The sequence below is a fragment of the Chrysemys picta genome, chromosome 11 (assembly GCF_011386835.1).
Source record: "Chrysemys picta bellii isolate R12L10 chromosome 11, ASM1138683v2, whole genome shotgun sequence".
Lineage (NCBI taxonomy): Eukaryota > Metazoa > Chordata > Testudines > Emydidae > Chrysemys > Chrysemys picta.
The window spans coordinates 7,898,574-7,912,830 of NC_088801.1; positions in this window are offsets into that span (position 1 = coordinate 7,898,574).

Here is a 14,257-nt window from a genome sequence, read left to right on the forward strand (position 1 = left end):
GGAAGTTTTCATAAAAGTAATCAAATGATCTGGAAAAAGGGATAAAACAGTGAGGTGCCAAAAAATGCGGACTATATACAATTACTCAAGATAGTTAAGACCAACGTTAACTGCAAAGAGTTGCCAAGGGATCTCACAGGGCCGATGAAATTCAATGTTGATAAGTGCAGAGTAATGCACATTGGGGAAAAAAATCCAACTATACCTACAAAATGACGGGGTCTAAATTAGCTGAGATTTTGGAGTGGTGGCCAGATCTCTCCAAACATCTGCTCAATGTGCAGCGGTAGTCAAAAAAGCGAACAATGTTAGGAACCATTAGGAAAGGGATAGATAAGACAGAACATATCATAAAACCACTATATAAATACATGGTGTGCCCGCCCCTTAAATATTGCATGCAGCTCTGGTTGCACCATTTCAAAAAAGACATATAACTTGGAAAAAGTACAGAGAAGGGCAACAAAAATGTGTAGGGGTATTGAACAGATTCAGTGAGGAGAGATTAAAAAGACTGGGACTTTTCAGCTGAAGCAACTGACACTGGCCACTGTCTGAAGACGGGCTACTAGGCTAGATAGTCAATTGGCTGTTTTTATGTTCTTCAAATTATCAAAATGTTTTCATTCACCTGAAATGATGACGATTTTTTCAGCTCACAAATATTTTCAAGATTGACTTTTTGTACCAATTTAAGACTGGAAAAAATGTCAAACTCTCCAAAATATTCTCAAGGTGAGAAAACTGTTTCTCACCCATCTCTAGACACAAGTACAGGTTTGCAGGAGAGGAACCTGTGGAGGTATTCTGATAGGTTGGAGACAGAATCCAGACATCTTGGCCTCACTTGGGCTCCAGATGGCAGGCTACTGGCCAAACAAGCAAAGCCCCTGGAATTCTGAAAGTTAAATAATAAAAAGCACTTTACTTAGTGTGTATTGCAAACCAATAATCTGTGAAGTTACATTTCATTTTAAAAGATATTTTCATGTTTCAGGAATAAACTAAATACCTAAATAAAAAGGACCTGCAACTAACAATGAAAATAGCACCAGGGCTCATACTCATTAACCTAGTTTCAGCCGAATGTGGAAAAAATTGGGTTTCTTATAGGGCTGTCGATTAATCGCAGTGCGATTAACTAAAAAAAAAATATTTAAAAAATTAATCGTGATTAATCGCAGTTTTAATTGCACTGTTAAACAACAGAATACCAATTAAAATTTATTTAAAATGTTTGTGTTGTCTACATTTTCAAATATATTGATTTTTAACACTGAATACAAAGTATACAGTGCTCACTTTCTATTATTTGTATTGCAAATATTTGTACTGTAAAAATAAGAAATTGTATTTTTCAATTCACCTCATACAAGTCTGTATCTCTATCCTGAAAGTGCAATTTACAATTTTTTTTGTGTGTAAAAAAAACTGCACTCAAAAAAACCAAAAAAACAATGCAAAACTTTAGAGACTACAGGTCCACTCAGTCCTTACTTCTTGTTCAGCAAATTGTGCAGACAAGCAAGTTTGTTTACATTTATAGGAGATAATGCTGCCCGCTTCTTGTTTACAATGTCACCTGAAAGTGAAAACAGGTGTTCGCGTGGCACTTTTGTAGCTGCCATTGCAAGGTATTTACGCAAAATACAAGAATACTTTGTATTCTGTGTTGTAATTGAAATCAATATATTTGAAAATGTAGAAAACATCCACAAATATTTAAATAAATGGTATTCTATTATTGTTTAACAGCACAATTAATCGTGAGATTAATCACGATTAATTTTTTTAATTGCACGATTAATCACGATTAATTTTTTTAATCACTTGACAGCCCTAGTTTCTAATTGAAACTGCAGGAAGGCCTAATACTGCTTTAGAGATGGAGTAACCCAAAGGTGAAGAATGGCTTTTTAAAAAACCTTTGAAGGAAAGAATCATGATTTAAAAAAAAATTAAAACAAATTATAGCATTTAAAGAGACGTTACAGAGAGTCCTGGAGAAAGGAGGTGTTTGTATCCAGACACACAGAGTGCTCCTTGTGATTGGGATTTTACTTTCTTTAATGCAGAAAGTCAGATGTACAACAGAAAATGCATTAGTGGCAAAGTGCTCCAGGATTTATGCTTAATTACAGTCCAAAAAGCTGATGGATAGTCGCTTGGTTTCTTCTTGGATGGGGATTCCATCATAAAAACCCATCCCATTACCACACTGCAGCAATTAGTTCAAGACTGCTCAGCCCCTAAAACATCAAAATTAAATTCTACCATCAGACTTGCACAGAATTCCTATTAGCTGCAATGGGAGTCCTGAGCTAGAATCAGAGATTAGCATTTGACTGTCAAGTTAGTGAGAGGGCAGTAGATTAGTTAGTCCTGCATGTGTTTCCAGGTACTACTTACGAGTGGATTCTGCAGTGCACTCTCACGAGGCCAGGATTCTGCAACACCTGGTGATACGAGGCAGCTCAGGCTGTATCAGCCCATCAGGGTTCTTTTTGCTGCAGTATGCTGAGCTGCTCTATGATTCTTTCCCAGTGAATTGTGGGAGAATTTTTCTGGCCTGAGCGAATTGTGGGGAGGCATTGGAGGACTATCAGTACTCAGTGGTTTATCCTGCATCCATGCTGGAAAGTGGGTTACCAGCAATAAAAGCAACATCTGAGCTCTAACCTACAGCCATAGCTAAGCCTGCTAACCTGGGCTGAAAGCACCACCAAACTCACGTGAGAAGATTTTGTGTGTGGCTGACAGGGGGGTTTAATACAACACCCGAGTAAGAATAAGGTTAACTCTGCAGCGAAGACACATGTTAAGCGTCTTTCTCGTCCAGTTTTATAATTCTCCTGCAGGGAAGTCACAGCCTTCAAATTAATACTCAGGAGAACTTCAAAGGATGTGACCACTGTAGTAGCTTGTCATAACTATAAAGGGAAGGGTAACAGCTCTCCTGTGTACTGTATTATAAAATCCCTCCTGGCCAGAGACTCCAAAATCCTTTTACCTGTAAAAGTTTAAGAAGCTCAGGTAACCTGGCTGACACCTGACCCCAAAGGACCAATAAGGGGACAAGATACTTTCAAATCTTGGGGGCGGGGGAAGGCTGTTGTTTGTGCTCTTTGTTTGGGAGTGCGTTCGCTCTGGGGACTGAGAGGGACCAGACATCAATCCAGGTTCTCCACATCTTTCTAAACAAGTCTCTCATATTTCAAACTTGTAAGTAAACAGCCAGGCAAGGCGTGTTAGTTTTTACTTTGTTTTCTCAACTTGTAAATGTACCTTTTACTAGAGTGTTTATCTCTGTTTGCTGTACTTTGAACCTGAGGCTAGAGGGGGGTCCTCTGAGCTCTTTAAGTTTGATTACCCTGTAAAGTTATTTTCCATCCTGATTTTACAGAGATGATTTTTACCTTTTTTCTTTAATTAAAAGTCTTCTTTTTAAGAACCTGATTGATTTTTTCCTTGTTTTTAGATCCAAGGGGGTTGGATCTGTATTCACCAGGAGTTGGTGGAAGGAAGGAGGGAGGATGGTTAATTTCTCCTTGTTTTAAGATCCAAGGGGTTTGGATCTGTATTCACCAGGGAATTGGTGAAGAGTTTCTCAAGGCTTCCCAGGGAAGGGAATCCACTTGGGAATGGTGGCAGCGGACCAGATCTAAGCCGGTAGTTAAGCTTAGAAGTTTTCATGCAGGCCCCCACATTTGTACCCTAAAGTTCAGAGTGGGGAAGCAGCCTTGACATAGCTCCAGGCTATCTTAGGGTATGTCTACACTACAGAGGTGTGCTTGAAGCATGTGTAGACACACCCAAGCTAGCTTTGGTCTAGCTAGCTCAACTGACAATACCGGTAAAGCCACAGCAGCACATGCTATACAAGCTTGCCCGGGTACCTGGGTATGTATTTGAGAGGTGAGCCTATTATGCCACTGCTCATCTTAGCTTGAGCTAGCTAGATCAAGCTGGCTCCGGTATATCTACACCTGCTGCAGTCACACTTCAGGGAACCCAGGCTCAGGTGTAGTTGCTGCAGAGACAATTCCTCGGGCTGATCTCCCTTTCTCGCAGAGCCATTTAAAGAAAAAACATCCGGGTGCCATCAGTCAGACACAAAGGAGCCACGGGGACTGGAAAATGTGGGAAGAGAATGAGAAGGACAAACATTAGGAAGGTCATAGCCTAGAGAACAGAAAAAAACAATCAGGACTTACACAGGGAGTGAGCAGAGATAATAGAGGGCAGGTAAAAGCACCAGGTACTGGGAAGAAGGTAAGCGAATAAAAACACCACAGTGAACATAGCCTGGTCCCATTTCAGCTAAAACAATGGAAAGAAGGGTGGGGGGGAATGTGCCACAGTGTCGTACTTGTCTTGCACTTGGTAATTGAATATTGAGTCTTTAATCCTGAGGTCACTTGCTCAGCAATGAACTAGGTAAGTAGTGAGTGAAAGTCATTACCCGCTAAAAGCTGTGCGGTGGCTTATGTGAAATGAGTCAGTGGGCTCAGTTTCTTAGTGGACACATCTAGCTGCTAAGTGACAGACAGATATTGAAGTGGGCCTAATCAGCCTGGGTTTAAAGTGGGTTGAAGTAGGAAAAAGAGCTCACCCCAGCCACAAAGGAGGAGGGGGTGGGAGCTGTGCAGAAGGGCTGCTTCCCCCAGGACAGGAGGAAAGAAAGTCAAAATCAATATTTACCCCAAAGGACAATAGTATCCAGATCTTCAGCTGGTATAAATGTAGCTACTTTGCTATGCGCCAGCTAAAGATCTCAGCATTAATCGATCTGGGTAGTCAATATATGTATGTTTGAATCAGAAAGTCTGGTGTTCTCTTTATTCCGGTCATGATGCATTTCAATGGTAACCGTTTTTCTTTTTGAACTAATGTTGTAAAGGGGTGATGATGTTAGAGATCCAGAAATAAAATATTATTCACCTCTGATGTGATGATTATGCTGTCTCATTTCCTCATCAGAAGTGAATAAGGGTTTTCACTGAACAAAGTTCCAAAAAAGAGGATGTTTCAGTATTTGATTGGAATGTTCAACATTTCTTCAGCCTTCAGTGTTCTACTGGGGAAGTGAATAATGGAAACATACTGGCTCATCACACGTCTATTTTAAGACAGTCACAAATCCCAGGTTTTTTCTTACATGTGACAATTTACATATGTTTTGAGACTTTATGAACTGAAAATTGTAGCGTGCTTAGAGATCCCTGGTATATTGTACTAAGTTAAAGCATAAGTAATAATAATCACAGATATATATTCAGACCTGGCATACAGTCCCCACAAGGAGACAATCGTGTCATTGATTTTTTTATGTCAATGGGGAATTATGCTTTAATATCAATTACATGATATGACCCCAGACTACAACTGTGTTTGGGCAGGTTACATTTTAGTCATCTTACAATAACTGATTGTGCAGTCGAGTTGTCAGTACTGGCAAATTAGGAAAATATGGGGTCAAATTCTTTTCTGGCATAAATGAGAGCAGCTTCAGCTATTTACAGCAACAGAAAATTTGACCCGTTAGCTCTAATACCCCCATCACAGCACTGCACTGTCTCATATGTTTCTATGGTGAAATATACAAGGTATGCAAATTTGGAGAAGTACAATACATAAGTCACAATGACTGGCATTGGTGACATCTGAGTTTTGCTGGGCTGACCTTTTCCAATGGCAGACATCCTTTCTTTTGATCCAATAAGCAACTACCCGACCTTTCAATATGTACAATATCACTTAATGGGCTCCAGTTATGTAGGAAGCAAGAGAGAATCTGCTATGATCATTCCTGAAAATAATACACTGTAATTAACTTGATTTAAAAAGTTTGGCAACAAGCACAGATTGAGCAGAGACACACTGTCTGCATCGCTGCTGCTCCCAGGAACAGACCCTAAAAGCTTCACCAGTGATCTGTTATTCTTACAAGAGACAACAAAGCTCCCAACAGGCAAAGAACAACAGAATTAATGGATTGGAAAGCGAGAGTCTACTGTATGAGCTTTCAAAACTCCCCCCAGACTAGCAGACGGATTGTGCATATCCAGTCAGTTACGGCTATCAGGTTTTGGGTGTATGTAATACCACCGGGGGGCGGGGGGGGCGGGGAGAGAGAACAAAGGTCAATAGGTTGCAAACTACCCGAACAACATTTCCATGGAAATCCTTTAACGTTTAGAGAAACAAATATTATTTGCATATAAAAGCCCCTTTAAAAAAGTAAGCAAAAGTCTGCTCAGTTCAACTACCCTATGGTGAAATCATTTTTTATTGAATTCAGGTTTCATGGATCATTAGAGAGCCAGAGGCAGAATCCCAGGAACTGGTCTGGACTAATGAGTCTTGTGTAAATCGTTTTCTTAAGGATCACATGTCCTTTTTCTAGGCTTTAAAAGAACCTCTAACTTCCGTATTTTCTCTTCTTCTTTTTTTCCTTAAAAGCCAAACAAAACCTAAAAAACCCTTTTAATTGAATGTAAACCTTTCCCACTGTTGTAGGCTGCCAGGAGTTGTGCATTTCCTTAATCCATTTTTACTACACATATAAACATGCCAGCAATATAGAAAAAGTACTGCCACTTGCATGTGTTTACTTATGGCCAAATGCCGCACTCTTTTATACACAGGGCAAGCTGACTAAAGGCAATGGACCTTAGCCCCATTGATTTCATTGGCCCGTGCTGATTTATACCAGCTGAGAACCTATGGGAGTAAGTCAGCACAGTATCTGGCCCTTGCTTCTAATGTGCAAATCATTGATTTGGGGTGTACAAGGGAGGGGAGCTTATAAAAGATTGACTTCAATCTGCCAATAATTCATGTCTGATATAGAGTCAGGATACTGGTTAAAGGAAAATGTTAGGAAAAATATAAACTCTGTCTCTCCAGAGGCAGACAGTGAGCTGCTGTTCAAGTTAACACCTTCCATTCCAGAGAGCAAGCATATGAAATAAGGTTCATTCTAATCCGCAAAGGACTCCTTTTGAACAATTGGCAATTCCCCTTGAAGGTGGAAGATGTAAATCTAAACAGAGGCTCAACTGTTTTATAGCTACCCATTGAAAGGAATGTGGTCTTCACTAGGAAAAAAGGGTTAACTCAAGTTAACTAACATGAAGTAAAATCTTAGTGAAGACAAGACACTCTAGTTTTCACACATTGCATGTTTTTACAGTTTAGCAGGTCAACCAGCCAAGGATTTATCTTGACCTAATTCATCTGACAGCTGACTGCCTTGTCTTCACTAAGACATTCACCTCGTGTTAGTTAACACGGGTTTAAAAACACACCTTTTCCCTCCTAGTGAAGACAAGGGTTTGGAGGAATAAATGTAGCGAAAGGAAAAACAGAGGGGGAAACCTCTTTATTCTAGGGGGAAAAAGCCTAATGTGGACAGAGCCAGCTGGAATAAGTGGCAGCAACAGAAATAGAAAGAACACAGGAGCCATGAGTCATAGCCAGGACACCCATGTTACTCCTCTGCCTTAGCCAGTGAGAACTTTGCTGCTGCTGCTAAACTATGTGTCAGCTCCCAGACACTCCATCCTGTCTGTCTCACCAGCAAACTCCAAGACTCTGCTAGTCTCAGTCTTGCCTTGCAGGTAACAGACAGTGAACCTGAGTTCCCCCAAGACATCTCCCTGCAGTGTGCAGTCCCTCCCACTGTAACACTCACAGAAATTGCTGCCTCCAAAGAGACAGAGCGCACACCACCTCGTTTAGTGGAGGTGTGACCCTACTAGCCCCTCAATGCCCACCATCAGGTGGCTCGCTATACCGTCGCTCACATCAGGCCTGACACACTCACTTCACCCAACACACTGTTGTCATATGTATTTAAAATGTGTCATGTTAGTTATCCTGTGTAAACTGGTGACACACTGGTCCCTAAAATAACAGTGTGATGTATGTACAGGTTGTGTGCAAAGTTATAGATGTGTTGCTGGAAATATATTCTTAAAATGTGTTTGGGAGGCAGTGCATAAACTCAGCCTGCCCTAGACAAAGATATGTGGATTCCCCTGTTATGATTGACTGCCTTAATTAAAGGCAGAGGACAATGAAAGTACATTTACATATAAGGTAAACAAAGCCATACAGCTCACAAGCAATGGAGGAAGGAGCTTAGTGAGCTTACCGGAGGTCAGAGTCTGCACCCCAGGAAGCCTTCCAGGCTCCTGAGTCTGAGACAATGGACTTTGGGTAATATAAGGGGAGCAAAAAACCATTTTAATTACCCACCACTTTGCGGGACATATGGTGCAGCAGCCTCTGAGCTTGTGAAAGTTGGATCCCCTAGCCTGCGGGCTAGAGATGCTGCTAACATCATGCAGGTAAGAAAACTGCTTAGGCAAAGATTAGAACTTGCTAAAAATAAGTTTCACTCACTAGACAGCATGGTTTGGTTTGTAACTAAGCTCTCTTTTTCTCTTGCTTAATATCACTTAAATCACTGTTCTTTAATAAACTTCTGTTCTTACAAAACCACCTCAGTGCTGTGTACTATAGTGAGAAGTGCAAGTCTTCAGCTAACTTAACAGGCTGGTGTGTGCTCTGTCTCTTTGGAGGCAGCGAATGTAATAACTTCTGGAAGTGTCAGTGAGAGGGATTGGACACTGCAGGGAGACGTCTCAGGGGGACCTTGGGAACTGGGGTTCACTGATTGTTACCTGCAAGGCAAGGTTTAGATTGGCAGTCTCGGAGTTGGCTGGGACTCGAGAGTCAGGGGGCTGGGACACACCTTTGCAGCAGCAAAGCTCTCACTGGCTGAGGCAGAGGGGTAACACAGTTCCAGGCCTGCGGAGCAGAACGTTACACTTGCACATAACCAATAAGACCTACAAGCAGGGCCGGCTCTAGGCACCAGCCCACCAAGCATGTGCTTGGGGCGGCACCTGGAGGGGGGCGGTGCGGCGCGGCGCTCCGGCCCGAGAGCGGGGCCCCGGCCGGGCTCTCTGCCCTCCCCCTGCCGCTCCGGTTGGTCGGGGAGAGCAGCCCGCGGCCGGGCTCGGCGCCCTCCCCTGCCATGCTCCCCGCAGGGGTGGCGGGGTGGGGTGGGGTGGGGTGGCGGGAGGCTTTTTTGCCTGGGGCGGCAAAAAAGCCAGAGCCGGCCCTGCCTACAAGTTCTCAGATAGGGTCATAGAGGAGACAGGACCTTGAGTCAGTAAGAATGTTTATGTATTTAGGCAGAGATTTCCAAAGCTGGCTAAGAGCCCCAGCTCCTATTGGGGAGTGCTATGCAGTTACCTTCATTGAGCCAAACCCTGAAGTCTTTCCTCACTTTCCACTTAGACAACATTCCAGTTGGGCCTTCTAGTGAAGACCTTGCTCAATTTTTATTCAGTCCTGGCACAAATAAACTCCCCCACTGAAGTCAGTAGGACAGCATGTCTGGGTAATGACTTGACTGTCTGCCACAAGATTGCACTGGATGATCCAGGAACACAAAGATGCATATAACCCTTGTTGATACAAAAGCCTATGAATATTCCATGTGCCCGCAGTATCTGGCACACCTCAATACAATAGTCTTTGACGTTTCCACGCTTTCAAGGTCTCACATCTGTCACTGTCCTTAACTCAGTACATCCAAACAGCCGTCAGGAGGTGTGATTGCAGTATATGTGCACAGGCTTGGATCTAGCCAACTCCCCGAAAGTGGCAGTGAAGCCAGAGCTATATCGGAGACCAGGGGTCTGTACTTGGATGTCTAACCTGTGCTGCTGCCGGGGCTACACTGCTACATCTCGTGAGCTAGCTACATCAAAGCTAGCTCAAGGCTGTGTACACGTACTGTAATCACACCTCCCAAGTGCGTGGTCGACATACCCTGAGTTAAGAACTGTGACAAATCTGAGCCCTTGGAAGCATGTGGACGTCGAAGACTATTACACTAGATGTGTTAGAATTCTGCCAAGCCTCCCCTAGTATCGTTTTCCCCTAATTTTGGATTATTTGTATAGACTTGTTTTTATTATTCATCATTATTATAGTTGTGGGGGATAGGGATAGGGCACTGCTGACAGCAGGCATGCAAGGGCTCCTTATGTGGCCGAGGGGCCCAAGACACCAGAGCACAAGGTGTTGGGGAGGTGGCGGTTGTCCTGGCCCAGCAGAGCAAGGACCCTTGGCCAGGACTATAAGGAGGAGGACGGGGGCAGCTCCCATGCTCCTGGCTGGCGAGTGAACAAATAGGGCCATGACCACAGAGCTGCAGAGGGCTCCCTGTGCAGCCGTGAGATCGGTGATACGGGATCCCTGCAGTCACAAGGCGAGAGGAAGGCTGGGATCCTGGCATGGCTGACCAGGGACCCCCGGCGAGGGCCAGGAGGAGAAGGACAAGACCCTGGCTGCAGGATAGACCATCCCACTGCTGAATGGCTCCTGCCAGGGCCTACTCCATGAACAGGGACAACGATAATGACTCCCAATCCCTGAGGGCAAGCCGACTGTTACCAATTTATTTATTTCAGCGTTTCATCTGAAAATGACATTTAGCAAGAGTTATGGATTAAAACCGAATCCTGCCAAGCGTAGCTTTGGGCACATGGAGTATTCATCGGCTATTGTATTAACAGGCATTGTGTGTAGCTTTGTGTTCCGGGCCCATTCCGTGGGTTTCCTGTGGAATCGGATTCTGAGGGGTGGGTAATTAATGCGATAAAGTCCCAGCGCAGGTTATGCAGATCCCTGGCTCTTGGAAGCTTTTGCCCCTCGGGGAAAGGGCCATTGACTGGCTTTACCTGTTTCAGGAGGCCTGGGGATCAAGCCACTGCACTGAAAATAGCTGTGTAAATGTTGTGGCTTGGGCTCTGAAGCCCAGGGAGGGGAGTGGGCTTCAGAGCTTGAGCCCCAAACCTCTATACAACTATTTTTAGAGCTGTAGCGCAAACTTGCGTCTGTCAACCTGGGCTTTGACGCTTGCTGCCACTCACTGTGTAGACGTCCCAGAGGCAGAGTCACTCTAGAACAAAGAACTGACGCACTTGCCTACAAACCTACCGGGATCCCATGCAAGTGATGCGTAGTCTCTGGTAAGCTTAGCACGTGTTCAGACTGTTTGTTTTATTATATGTTGCGTTTGTAATATTCTTGTCCTGAATAAATATACTGTGCTTTGTAAAGGCTGGCTGCCTGCTGGTAAGCCCTGTTCTTGTCCCTGGGAGAAAACAAGACTGCAAGTCCCCAGTCGGGATGAAGAGGGATACAAATTTCAGCCCTGGGAATGGTGACTATTAAAGGCCCAAGAGCTAAGGTAGGGGGTGCCCTCCAGGAGGACATGAAGGGGACATAGATGCAGTTGCCCCAGCACCTCAGGCTTTGTTGTTTAAATTTAAACATTTGAAAGGATTGTGGAGCTGTTAGCACAGACGGTGCTACTTGGCATTATAGCTTCCTGAGGAATCAGACAAAACCTCAAAGAACCATTTGGGAAAATGCTCAACCTGGGAGTCACAATTCTTTTGCATTCTACTCTACAATACTCTTGCTGAGGTAGCTTAACTACAGAAGGTTGATTGCCACGCGGCTCGAGTTTCAGTCAAATCAAGAGATGTTAGAATCCGGACTCGGTGTGATAATGACGACTTTGCCCACTTAGTTCACTTGACTCTGCAAGCACTGTAGTTATTCCCTCTCCATTAAAAGGAAAGCCGCTTTCCCTGCTGCTGTTCTCCAGAAAGGGAAACTAAACCCAGCCCGCTTGAAGCTATTTGGATTGAAATGCAAAATGACAACTTTGGCAGGGAGTGAGTACGTACAGTGAATAAAGTACAGGACATTTAAAAACCAAGTCTGAAAGTGTACGTTAATTGAGAGTCGTGGTAAAGCAACTCGACATGTAGCATGTTTAAAGAAAATTACACTTATTTTGATCTTAAAGGAAACATGCCCTTTCAGATTTTCTCTCTCTCTCTCACCTGTGCTAATGAAATGACATTTATCAAATTAATGAGAAAAATGAGGAAAGTATTTCAAAGGCAGCTAGAGCATATGATTAATCAGAATTCCTTTGATTATTAATTATTATTGTTGCAGGTATTATTGATAAATGTTAGCGCTAGACTTCAATGGCTCCGCTACTAAGAATTCAGATTAACGGAAATGTATCTAATTTGTCTGCGTATTGCCAGAGCCATTTTTATTAACCGATAACTCTTTGGGAATATTGCTGTTTAATATCGCTCTCTCTGTGCTATACGCAGTTCCTATTGCACTTAGCAATGCTAAGGGCAGGGCCGGCTCCAGGCACCCGCTTACCAAGCGGGTGCTTGGGGCAGCCACTTCGGAGAGGGGCGGCACGTCCAGCTGTTCGGCGGCTATTTGGCGGACAGTCCCTCACTCCTGCTCGGAGCGAAGGACCTCCTGCCGAATTGCCACCGCAGATCGTGATCACGGTCACGGCTTTTGTTTTGTTTTGTTTTTGTTTGGCTGCTTGGGGCGGCCAAAACCCTGGAGTCGGCTCTGGCGAAGGGACAATGAATCGGCAGCTCTGTGTTCTATTCTTGACTCTGCCACAGATTTCCTGAGGGGCTTTGGCCAAGTGACTTAAATTCTCTGTGCCTCAGTTTTCCTGTCTGAAAATTGGGGGCAACAATCCTCCCAGGACTCTTAGGAGTGGTGGGATACTAAATTGAGTGCATGTGAAGTGAACTGAGTTCTCAGCTAGAAGGTGCTATTAGAAGTCAGAAGCTCAAGAATCTCTTCACCAAGCAAGAAAAAGTAAGCGCCTGCCTTAGAGTGAATGATCCTGAACTGATAAAGGATGCTCTACTGCAGATGACCTAAGAGGTTTGTTCTAAAGCAATCTGGTATCAGTTCAGTCTTTCGCCTTTTAAAAGTTTTGGCTCATGTGGAATGACACCTCAAGTTCTGCTTTGTGTGCTGAAGTCAAAAGGAACTAAACAATCAAAATAACTGAGTCAAAACCATCAGGGTTTGGATATGTTCAAGAACAAGCAAAACCATTTAGTGTCACTTGGTTTCCATCCCAAGTCATGACTTGGCCAAGGTGCACTTGATACTTTAACCCAATTCTACTCTATACCAAGCAAACCTGGTCCAAGTTCTGGGCTTGCCACAAAACCAGCTGTCTTTTGGCTGGTTTCCTGTTTCCTCAAAAATGTCCTGCACATCTTAGGATGAGTGTCACCAGAAGTATCAAACTGTGGTGTCACTAACATATCTCAGCAGCAATAGCTGCAGACACATGATCCATTATTCGAAGCTCTTCCAATTGTCCATACTCTCTCAAATATAACCTGCACCACAGCCCACAGAAATCAATGGGAAAACCCATGCTGATGCTCAGGGCCGGCTCTAACTTTTTTGCTGCCCCAAGCAGCAAAAAAAAGTGCCGCCCCCCCCACACACCCCCCGAGCCCCTGCCGAGCGCCGCGCCACCCCCCCAGCGCCGCGCCGCCGGAGCCCGCCCCCCAGCCGATCACCGCCGGAACACCCCCCCACAGCGCCGCCCCCCCGCCGAGCGCTGCGCCGCCGGAGCCCGACCCCCCGCCAAGCGCCGCGCCACTGGAGCGCCCCCCCCCCCGCGGAATGCCGCACCGCGCTCCCCCCGCCGCCCCTTACCAGGTGCCGCCCCAAGCATGTGCTTGGTTGCCTGGTGCCTGGAGCCGGCCCTGTTGATGCTAGTGGGATTTGGATCAGGACCACCATAATGTTTCATTTGGAAGAGTTCCTCCCAACGGCTAGCACATTTATTTAGTTAAGACTTCATCCTGACAATGGTTTGTTCGGGTTTTTTTAAGAATACATTTTTCTAAGGAGAGAACAAACAGCAAAAATGTTATCCCTGTTAAAATCCAACTGGTTTGCTCCCTGCGTAAATCAATATGTAAGATAAAAGTTCTAAATGTATTGTTGAGTCCCTAGTTATTCTCTGTATAGTGATTCTACATCAAATGTATATCTTGGCCAGATACAGCATTCTTCTATATCCTCGAGTTAAATCTACTCTAAAGTGTGAGATGAGACAGGACAAAACTCTATCACTTCCTTGTGAATTTATCAGAGCTGCTATATTAACTCAGTGGGTGAAGTGACTTCATTGTTTTGAATGGGAGATTTTCTAGGTCAATACTCAGATCTACCTCTGTTTCTTATTGCTTCTACTTTTCTCCTGTGTTCTACCACACTTTTCTTCAGCTGCAGATGGTAATGATAATACACTAGTATATTACCTCAGTGGCTAGAAAATAAGCTTCCCTTTATATATACTTAA